Raw genomic sequence first — 11,958 nt, 5'->3', positions numbered from 1 at the left:
TTAAAGAAATATTAAAAAGAATCATGTGTTTATTTATTACCAAAAGTAGAGGGATTTATTTTTAGTAATAATCACTACGCCAAAAATGACTTTTAGCAGCACCCCTAAGACAGCGCTTTTTCTTAAAAGCGCTGCCATAAGTATGAACTAAAAAACACGGAAATTGACTACAGGAAAAGCGCTGTGTAAAGTTGACCTACGAGAGCGCTTTTAAAAAGCGTTGGTAAAGGCCCCCTTTTGAGAGCGCTTTTTGAAAAGCGCTGGTAAAGGCCCCCCTTTTAGAAAACACTTTTTAAAATACGCTTACTAAAGGGGGGCCTTTACCAGCGCTTTTCAGAAAGCGCTCTCATAGGCCATTTAAGTTTTATAAATAAAACAGAAAACCCAAATTTTTCTGGAAAAAAGAACGAGAGAAACACGCTTCATTCAGGTTCACTCTCATCTCTCGATCGACCTTCCTACTCGCCATTGAAGCAAATACGGTGGTTCTCATGAAGCAAAAGCACAACGATTATACCTTCATCCGCAACATAACCCTAAACCCCAATTAAGATTTGGTTGCCGATTCTGATGTTGTTCGACTTCGATACATCTTCTTCTCCGATCTGCTTTTCTCCGTCTATCTTTCTGCGATTCTGCTGTTGTTGTTCTGCGATTTGGTTGCCGGTTTGTTCAGGAGTTTGTAATTGGGAATCCGGGTGGGCTCTTGAAGTTTTGTTCGTCATTGTTTACGAGATTAGGGTTCTTGCTGAAAAGGTATGAACTTTTTTCTTCCTGTTTTGATTGAGACTCAAAATTGAAATTTGCACCTTTAGGGTTCTTGCTGCAATGGAAAAATCTAAAAATAAACCTTGTTGCAATGGGTTAATGTTGCATTCAGTTCGTGGCAGTGGATCATCACGTAAGCATAGGCAACAGAGCAGAGCAAGTTCTATAAATTTGTACAAGAAACTGAGTTACCTGCCAACAAGGTAAAGCTTTCATTGTATATTCGTTAGTTTTTCTACTAATGATGCAGAAACAATTGAAGACTGACAATGATGTTGAGCTCTATGCACTTGGAACGGGTAGAATTTTCTTTAATCTTTTAATTTCTCTTAATTTACAGATATAGATAGATTCTGATTAGGTTCAATAGGAAATTTATTTAACTTATAACAGTGAAGGTGTTCTTGATTATGTAGAGTGAGAAGAAGTAGAAAATTTAGATTAAAAAAAATCAATTTATAGATGCATGATCTGAGAAGTACACACTTAATTAATTTATAAAATCAATTTTGATATCAGTTTCTTGAATTTAACTCTCAAAACTGTAGGTATTGTGCATTTTTCATCTTTTATGTGATATGAGTTTCTTGAATTTAGAACAATAATATTTCAATATGTGATGTTAGAGATAGTCACATTTATTTTGTTTTTGAATTAAATCTCAGCTATTCCAACTATATAATAATCATGTCTGAGATTTTGAAGCGCAATGGATGGGCAATTCAGAAAAGTAAGATCATTTCTTTAATCATCTTTGAGATTTCAATAGATCCACTCATAATTTTAAGCTTCTTTAATTACTGGAACTAGTTTTCATGATACAGGTATAGTGGCATCCACTATTGAGGCTAAGCAAGCATTATTTTTATAATTGATTTCAATGTTTTCTTTCAGACATTGAGCAGCAAACCGCCTGGATCTACAAATGATTCGACTCTGCGTTATGAAAATACGGCAAAGAATCAGAGTGCTGGTTCAAGCAGAGATTTCCCACCATCTTAACCTCGAGAATCGTCTATTATTGATGATAACTTTACTCCCCCTCCACCTTCACTAGGTATGTTAATTAAGATCAGCTTACTAATTATCTTCACGTGAATTAAATTCGTTGAATGCTACTTTATTGAGCTTCAAAAGTGAAACTGAGATCTTAGATCCATTGTCCAACCAACATAAATGTCTATCATGGCTCTATATTTTGTTATATAACCTATAGTGAGGAGTATTAAACAATGAGAAAATAGCGAAACTTTAAGGGACCACCTGTACAATTTTGCATATACTTATAACAATTATGGAATAATATGATATTTAGCTTGAGCTTTGTTGTTTGACACATTTGAGTAATGAGGTCATGGGTGTTTAAAAAACCTTTACATATAAATCTAATAAACAAAATGCATACATTATGTCTTTCAATTGTTTACGGCAAAGAATCATGGGTGTTGGATTGTCAATTGTTTACCATTATTTAATACTTCTTTCTGCATCATTTGAAGATATGTGTTAATGATTTGGCATACCTTTTATTTATTAAGTTTCAATGATCATTTGCTAGTGTTGTTACTTACATCTAACTTGTATATTTGAGATTAATAAGTGACATGTTGTACATCTAACTTATATATTTAAATTTATAATTGATGAATATGTATTATACTCCTTTATTAATTTTATTTTTTTCTTCTTCTTATTCTTATATGTATACATGCGATGGACAATTGAAGATAAATTAGAAGTTGATTTGTGCATTGTTAGAAAGTCAATTATGGCCATCGAGGAGTCACGTTCGGCTGGAGAGAACTAGTTTTCTTAGGGAGCAAATCAGTATATATATATATATATATATATATATATATTTGTATTGTATTTTGTGTTTTGAGAATTTGATGTTTCACTAGTTTTCTTAGTAATGTTTTATTTGTATTTTGATAATAAATATATGCAATACTAATTCATAAAATGCTTCATATTAAATGTATTTTTTTTAATTTTTATTTGTTTAATATAATAAATGTATTTCTCAAAGCGCTGTCTAAGATAAAAAAAAAACATAAAAGAAAAAAAAAACGCAACCTACCAAAGCGCTTTTGGAAAAGCGCTCTAGTAGGGGGGTCTACCAGAGCGCTTTTTCCATAAAAGCGCTCTTATAGGCTGCTACAAAAAGAAAAAAAAACGCAACCTACCAAAGCGCTTTTGGAAAAGCGCTCTAGTAGGGGGGTCTACCAGAGCGCTTTTTCCAGAAAAAGCGCTCTTATAGGGGGGTCTACCAGAGCGTTTTTTCTGTAAAAAGCGCTCTTATAGGGGGGTCTACCAGAGCGCTTTTAAAAGCGCTTTCGTAGCCTATGCCAGCGCTGGCTTTGGCAGCGCTTTAAAGCGCTGTTAAAGGCCCAAAAAAGCGCTTTTAAAAGCCTTGCGTGTTGTAGTGAATCATGTGAGTCCAAAAGTCCAAAAGTCATTTTATATAAACTTTGTATTTAGTAAAAAATGACGAACTCACGAGGGCGAGGGCGACCGCGAAAATTGGTGTCATCGCCACCGGTTAACAACACGATTCCGACGGAGGAAAAGGTAACAACGGCTGACAATGGAAGCAACATGGGGACCACAACTGAGGCTGGGGTTGAAAGCTCGGAAAAGAAGAAAGAGGAGGAGATTGTAGTTGACATAACTGGGAAAGGAAAGGAACCTGAACAACCACCGAAGAAGCTCTGGGTGGATGCCATTGCTGGAAACAGAGTTCAATCCAACGGGAAGGCTATTGAGTTCATTGCTCCCAAAATTGTGAATGGAGAAAAGGAGATTGAAATTGAATATGATGATATTGCATCTGAGGTAACTTTCTGGGAAAATGCTATCATTATGTATGTCCTAGGTAGAGACCTAAGTATGAATGCTGTCAAACTCTTCATGATGAAGACTTGGCATTTTGTCCAACTCCCTGAAATATTCTACAATGAAGAGGGATATTTTATACTGAAATTTAGGTCCACTGAAGATAGAGATTTGGTACTGATGAAAGGACCCTACACTATTTAGAACATGCCTATGCTCATAAGGATCTGGGATCAAGATTTTTGCCTCAAAAGGGACATGCTCAAAACTGTACCTGTGTGGGTGAAGCTCCCACAACTGCCTTTGCACTTATGGGGCCCTAGAAGCTTAAGTAAAATAGGGAGTGTGATAGGAAAACCCCTCTTCACGGATGAGTGCACTGCCAATAAACTGAGGGTATCCTATGCTAGGATACTGGTGGAAATTGACATTACACAAAAGCTTGTTGATATTGTCACGATCAAAGGCATAGATGGAAATAGGATGAGCCAACCAATAGAATTTGAGTGGAAGCCTACCTATTGTCAAATCTGCCAGAAGATGGGACATGACTGTCAAATAAGAGATAAGCCTGCTGCACAAAGGAAATGGATAGAAAATCCTGAACAGAGAAAGCAGGAGCAGGAAATTGTGACAGGCAAGGACAAATTGGACACAGAAATAGAGAAATGGACAACTGTGGAGTGGAAGAAAAGAGCTACAGAAAGGGGGAAGGATATAAGCACTAATACACACACAGTCATTGAGGTGAACACTCCCTCAACTAGTATAACTGGCCAGAATGTTTTCTCTCCCAAAGGGGTTTTGAATGACCCTTTAGGGATTGCAAGAAGTGGATCATGATTATTGCATGGAATGTAAGGGGTATCAATAAAGCAGGTAGGAATAAGGAGGTTAGAAATAGACTCCATACCCTCAAACCTGATATTGTAATTCTGATTGAAACTAGAGTGAAACAAAGTAAAGCAAGCAACATAATGAATAAATTGGGTCAGCATTGGTCAAGCATTGACAACTATGACAAACACAGTAATGGGAGAATATGGATCTTATGGGATGGAAACAAAGTTGACATAAAAAAGATGCAAAGTACAGACCAAGTGAACTTCTGTGAGGTTTACAATAAAGATTGCTCAACTAAGCACTGGCTCACAGCTATATATGGACAAAATAAGCTTCAACTAAGAAGGATTCTTTGGCAGGACATTGAGAAGTGTAGGAACCAAGTGAATGGCCCTTGGTGCCTAATTGGGGACTACAACAATGTTAGGAAAATTGAGGACAAAATTGGAGGTAAAGAGGTGCATGAGTATGAATATGTGGACATGGTGGATATGATGGACAAAATAGGCTTATTTGAAATGGACAGTACATGTGATCACTTTACATGGAGCAACAAACATACTAAGGGTGTGATCTATTCCAGGATAGATAGGCTCCTTGGCAATGTTGATTAGTTTCTCAAGCAGAAGGACTCCACTCTACATATGCTTGAGCCAGGAAATTCTGACCATAACCTCCTCTGCCTGAAGGAGCAAAAGCAAAGAACACCAAGGAGACCTCATTTCAAATTCCTCAATATGGTGACAGACATGGAAGAATTCCATAGTATGGTGGCTAGGAACTGGAATGAGCCTATTACAGGTGGAGCTATGTACAGATTTTGGAAGAAGTTACAAAGACTCCAACCAAAAATTAGGGAGATTAGCAAGCCTATATACAACAATACAAAGCAGATGGAAAAAGACAGAAGTGCTCTCACTAAAGCTCAGAATGATTTACTTGTTGATAGAATTAATAGTTAGAAGATTGATAGAGTTAGAGCTTGCACATAAGAGGTGATCAGGTGGAACCAAATTGAGGAGGAAACTCTGATGCAAAAAGCCAAAATTGAATGGTTGAGGAAGGGAGATGGTAATACTGCTTATTTTTATGCTACCCTCAAAAGCAAAAACAATCAGACTGGGATGTACACCTTGAAGAAAGCTGATAGGACCGTTTTGAATGAAGAAACCTCTATAGAAAGGGAGGTCATGGAATTCTATGGAAACCTTTTGGGGTATGCTGCTAGCAACATGACAGGCATTGATATAGCAGCTATGAGATAGGGGCCTACACTTACTGATGACCAGAGATGCCAGCTCATCAAACCTGTGACTGAAAATGAAATATACAATGCACTTTATAGCATTGGAGACCTAAAAGCCCCTGGAATAGATGGCTATGGCTCAAAGTTTTTCAAAGGAGCTTGGAACATAGTGAAAGATGATATGATAAAGGCTGTCCAGGAATTTTTCATTGGAGGAAAAATGTATAAGGCTATAAATTGTACCCTTGTTACACTTATCACTAAGTCTAATTCTGATAAGATAATAAAGGATTATAGAACAATAGCCTGTTGCTCCACTATCTATAAGGTCATATCTAAAGTCATGACAACCAGGCTTAGCACAATTTTGAGAAGTATAATTCACCCAAGCCAGGCTGCTTTCGTGCCAGGTCAAAGGATTCATGATCACATTCTTTTGGCCTATGAGATGATAAGAGGGTAGGAAAGGAGGGACACCCAGATGTATGTTGCAAATGGACATTCAGAAGGCTTATGATAGCATAGAATGGTGTGCCTTGGACAACATTCTTAAAGAGTTGGGAGTTCCTCAAACTTTTGTGAATTAGATCATGCTTGCAGTCACCACTGTGTCCTATAAATTCAATATTAATGGCATCCACTCAGAGTGTATCCAGGCTAAAAGAGGGCTGAGACAGGGTGATCCCCTATCCCCTCTCTTATTTGTGATGGTGATGGAATATCTGTATAGATCCTTGCAACAGTTGGGCAAAAATCCTGGTTTCAGATTTCACTATAAATGTGAAAAAATACAGCTGGTTAATATTTTCTTTGCAGATGATTTGTTGATGTTTGCTAGAGGATACTATGGCTCAATCAAGTTGTTGATGGAAAACTTCCAAGGTTTCACAAAGTCCACAGGTTTGGCAGTCAACCCTGCTAAATGTAAAACAGATATTGGAGGGGTTAGTGATGTGGTGAAGCAAGAAATTCTCAAAGCTACTGATTTTGCTGAAGGGTCCTTGTCGTTCAGATACATGGGCATACCCTAACTAGCAAGAAGCTAACTGTCCAACAATGTATGACCTTAGTGGATAAGCTGTTTGTCAAGATTCATCATTGGAGTGGTAGGCTACTCAGCTTTGCTGGCAGACTTCAATTGATACATAATGTGCTTTACTCAATAACACACTATTGGATGAGTTGTATTCCTTTGCCTCAAACAATCATCCACCGTATTGACACCATTTGCAGAACTTTTCTCTGGACTGGGAAGGACGTGGGATCAAAAAAATCTCCGGTGGCCTGGAACAGGATTTTTTCTCCAAAGAACAAGGGCGGGTTGAACTTGGTTAATCTCGAAGATTGGAATCGTGCCAATTTGATTAAGTTGCTTTGGAAAATTTGCAATAAGGCTGGCGGTTTATGGGTGCGATGGATACACACATATTACTTAAAGGGAGAGAACATCATGCATATGCAGAATAAGAATACAGGATCCTGGATCATGAAGGCCGTAATGAATTTACGAGATGTCGTAATCCAGAAAAACCTGTGGCAGATTCTGCCATGCAAAGAGAGAGTGAAAGTGAAAGATATATACCTCCAAATCATGGAAGAAACCCCGAATATGCAATGGAGGAAAATCCTTTTTGACAACAACGCGCGCTCTAGAGCCAAGTTTTTGACTTGGATGGTTTGCCATGGAAAACTTACGACAAAAGAAAGGCTGAAATGATTTGGTATGCTGACAAATGACTGATGTAGTTTCTGCAGTGCTAAAGAGACTATTAGCCACCTATTATTTGAATGCAGGGAGCTTAATCGTATATGGTGTAAAGTGTTGGACTGATTACAAGTGAGCCATCACCCGGGGGGATGGAACATGAAGCTGGATTGGATGCTGCAGCAGACTAAGCAGAATAATTGGAGAGCTAGAGTCCTGAAAATGGCTTTTAGTGAAACTCTTTATGAATGCTGGCGCTTTAGGAATGATACTATTTTTGGTAATATTGTAAGTAAAACAACCATAGGACCAAAAATTATAGACATTTTGATTTATAGGGCTTGGATGAATCACAAGATTAGGACACACATTGGATTACTTATGATGTAAGGGGGGTAGTGCCTAGTCTGTTTTGTTTTCTGGACTGGCTGGATCTTTGATCGCCTTTTGTAATAACTGATTTTTGGTAATAAAGTATCTTATTTCCAAAAAAAATATCAAAGATTATAAAAGAGTGTAACTATTAGTGTAACTTAAGGGCGTAATTTGATCCCTCATATATATATATATATATATATATATATATATATATATATATATATATATATATATATATATATATATATATATATATATATATATATATATATTTATATATATATATATATATATATATATATATAAATACAAATATTAATATATATATATACACACACACACACACACACTAAAAGCATGGCTTTTATTTAAGGCAAAATACCCTTTTTGGTCCCTTATGTTAACCTCTAGGTTCATTTTGGTCCCTTAACTTCAAAAAGTGTCATATTGGTCCCTTAACTCTTCAAAAGGTGTCATTTTAGTCCTTTTTATCATATTAGCGATTGATTTAGCGATCGATTTTTGAGTTTTTTTGTCGCTAAAGTAATAAAAAAGACTAAAATGACACATTTTGAAGAGTTAAGGGACCAATATGACACTTTTTGAAGTTAAGGGACCAAAATGAACCTCGGGGTTAACATAAGGGACCAAAAAGAGTATTTTACCTTTATTTAACATTAACCAAACTATTAACTGGTACTTGAAAAATAAGCCAGCTGGTCCATTTTAGTCCCTTAATTTTTAAAATGACCGTTTTAATCCCTTATATCTTCAAATAGTGCAACTTTAGTCCTTTTTGTCAATTTTTCAGTAATAGTTTCAAATATTACACATGTGGCATATGATGTGGCATTTTTACTTCATCACCATCTTCTTCACCGCACCTTCATTGTGTTTTTACTCAAAAATCAACAATTTGTTTCAAAAAATCACTTTGCAAATCCTCCACCACCACATCCATGGCCATCCTGAATCCTTCATGACACTTATCTGCAGCAAATCCCTTTTTCCTTATTAGTATCTAAAATAATTTTTTTGTTAAATCACCATCAAACTCCGATTCACACAACCGACAATAATCGTATCCGATTCACACTGCAAAGTCCGATTCAGCTTTTGAAAAACACAAAACTCTTCTCAATTCTTATCCATCCCACCAAAATGATCATAGTCAGGAACACCTACATCAAACCTAAACCTAACCCATCAGGCGGGTTAGCAAATGTTTTTCTGTTAGCCGTTTACAAACTCCAGACGGGTCTTTGTTGGAAAATACTTAGAAAGCGACGGCGGTGGAGGATTATAAAAGAAGGTTTGTTACAATCGAAACGTCATAACTATTCTTGTGGTTGTTGCGACAATGTTAACGATGTACCTCGTATTTACCCTATGTGTATCTCTTATTCTGCTATCTTGTATAAACTGACTTTTTTTTATGGATGATAGATTTGAGAATATAACCTTTAGGAGAAGAAAATATGAAACCAATGTGCGTGGAACAATGAGGTTTTAGGATGATGTACTACAACTTCAGCACTGTATCTCAGTTCACAACATGGGTTGTTACAATTGGGGCTATAAGAAAAATGATAGCAAGGCTTCTCACTCTCTCTGTTTCCATGGGTTATGGTGTTGTGCGACCCACTCTTGAGGATAACAATAATGAAAATGCTATGGCTCTTGAGAAAGATATGTGGGAGAGATTTTATTATGCTAGATTTTGGAGAAGTTCATCAAGGAGAGAAAATTCAGAATCAGATTCAGAATAAAGAAGAGAAATGATTTTTGGAAAATTTCAAGTTTAATTTATTGAATTGAAATAAACAACAAACATTGGTTGAATGAGGAGAAAAAAGAGTCAACTAAGTAAAGATTGGTTGGTTGTTGAATTCATTGTTTGTACCAACTATGAAAAAAATATTAATGAAGGAGGATCTGAAGTGAGTTTTTTGCCACATCACCATTGATCTAATCCACGTGGATAACTTTTTCTGGCTTTCACTAATGGAAATAAACGAAGGACAAACGTGATGCTATTTTAATAGTTAAGGGGTCAATTGGAACATTTTAAATATCAATGGACTAAAATGGATCCCGAGGTAATGTTAAGGGACAAAAAAGGATAAGTAGCATTTAATCATATTCCAACAATTAAAGTCTAAGATCAGAATAATAAGCTTCATAAACATCGAAAAACATCGATTAGTGTAAGTTATTTTCTAATATAACTTAAATTTTTATATTACTATTTTCTAATTCAATTCAAATGTTATATACTCCCTTCGTCCCAAATTATACGAGAAAAAAATACATTTTTCTTGTCCCAATATATAAGAGAAAAAAATTAGCTGTCATTTTTTTAAGGTGGAATTAAATGCAAATTGCATTTAATTTATTTTCTCTCTTATTTTTTCTATAACCAACCACCAATTAAAATTGTTTTTACATCTTCCCAAGACAATTGTTACAAGAAAACTACAAAAAATCATCATCCAAATTATTGTGTTTTTACTTTTTCTTAATAAGTGTTTTTTGTTTTTTTCTCTTATATTTTGGGACGAGGGAGTATTTACTAAAGGGTTGGTCAAAAAACTCAAATAACATTGGATATAATAAACTCATCTTCTAGGACATGTTGGAGGTACGAAATGAAAGCTGCAATGTACAAGGAATAACATTAAGAATAACACACACAACAACATTTATCAGTAAAAACATCAACATACTTCAACATTCATCAACATACTTGAACATTTATCAACATACTTGAACACAGACAACAATATTTATCAGCAAAAAAAACAACTTACTTTGGCATAAAGAACAACTTACTTTAACAAATCAACAACATCTACATCAACATACATAATAAAAAACATCTACAATAACACAAACAACAATATTTATCAACAAAAACAACAATATAGAAACTATAATCTCGTCTTAACATGTTTCACAAAGACCATCTATAATAAAAATATCTAAAATAACACAAATAACATCGTTTCTCAACAAACACAAGACAAATATTTTGAACAACAATATTATAACTAATAAAATATTTCATGAAAGTACCTTCAATGAAAAAGATTTGTGGAAAATTAAGAGAAAGAAATGAGGTATTTGTTTCGTCTTGCAAGAATTCGTGACACCTTCCCTTGATTCACACTAGTTGGAGAAGTTATGTTGGTGTTTTGAGAGCTTAGGTTAAGGTGAAAGAAGTTATGGTTTCCTTTAAACACAATCTGCTATGAAGTGATATAAGTTATTTTTAATAGGTAACCTATTTCATCACGGTAGATAATATAAACCATGGTGAATTATCATTCTATTTCACAACAGTTGTGAATTTGGATTGTGGTGAAAAATATTTCATTTTTATTTAAAAATAGAACTTTAAGAAACACATAATTTATTTAATATCGCGCGTCTTGTATACTCTTTAATTTGATTGCGATGAGCGCGTTGTCCGTTAGTAACTTACTGGATTTTCTTGTATTTACGTGCGGAATTTTTCAATTCGTTGTCGTTGCATTGCATTTTATATTTTTGTTACGTCCCGTACGAACCCTTGCATTACGTTACGCCTAATTGCTTACATTAACTCAATTTGCACAATTCACGTTACAATGAAATCAAAACTTTTCAAATCAATTTGAAACCAAAAATAAATAAAATACATGATAAGCATCAAGTTCATTTTCAAAACCTAATCAAAACAATTTTCAAATAAAATCAACCGTCAATTCAAAAACTTTTCAAGTTAAAAGAGAACCAACTCTTGATCAAAATCAAGTCGTTTTTCAAACTTTTCAATCAATTTTACCAATCGCAAATCAAAACACTTGGTCAACACCGAGTTTCTTTTCCCGCGTAACCTAAAATCATTTCCAACTCTTTTTCTAAATAAAGTCAGATGAAAAAGGAAGAGTTAGGTGTATGCCTCTCTTTTCATCGAGTATTTGGGTTTCTGGTGTATAGCTTGTTGCTTGGATGCTCGTCTCTGCTCAAATAACGTAATAAACACAATTGAATGCCACGAGCCCTAAGTGGTAAAGAAGGAATAATTAGATGTATATCCCATTTGATCTGAGTACTTGGACAGATGTATATCCCATTTGATCTGAGTACTTGGTCAAAACTTCTTCTGTTTTAAATATGCAATTCTGTGCTTCTCAAATTT

At 35.2% G+C, this 11,958-nt stretch overlaps 1 long non-coding RNA gene across 3 annotated transcripts; it reads left to right on the top strand.

Annotated features, from left to right (window-relative positions):
* Positions 1-349: 349 nt before the first annotated feature.
* Positions 350-2,589, top strand: LOC131611228 (uncharacterized). 3 transcript variants are annotated; one of them, XR_009286799.1, is made up of 4 exons: positions 350-756; positions 881-1,067; positions 1,434-1,825; positions 2,496-2,589. It is a non-coding gene; the product is annotated as an uncharacterized LOC131611228 (long non-coding RNA). The 3 variants fall into 3 exon arrangements; XR_009286798.1 differs by having other exon boundaries at positions 350-1,067; positions 1,434-1,498; positions 1,663-1,825; XR_009286797.1 differs by having other exon boundaries at positions 350-1,067.
* Positions 2,590-11,958: the final 9,369 nt, after the last annotated feature.

Source organism: Vicia villosa, linkage group LG6 (assembly GCF_029867415.1).
Source record: "Vicia villosa cultivar HV-30 ecotype Madison, WI linkage group LG6, Vvil1.0, whole genome shotgun sequence".
Classification (NCBI taxonomy): Eukaryota; Viridiplantae; Streptophyta; class Magnoliopsida; order Fabales; family Fabaceae; genus Vicia; species Vicia villosa.
Note: the sequence above shows the minus strand (reverse complement) of the source record. Positions and strands in the feature narration are given on the sequence as shown.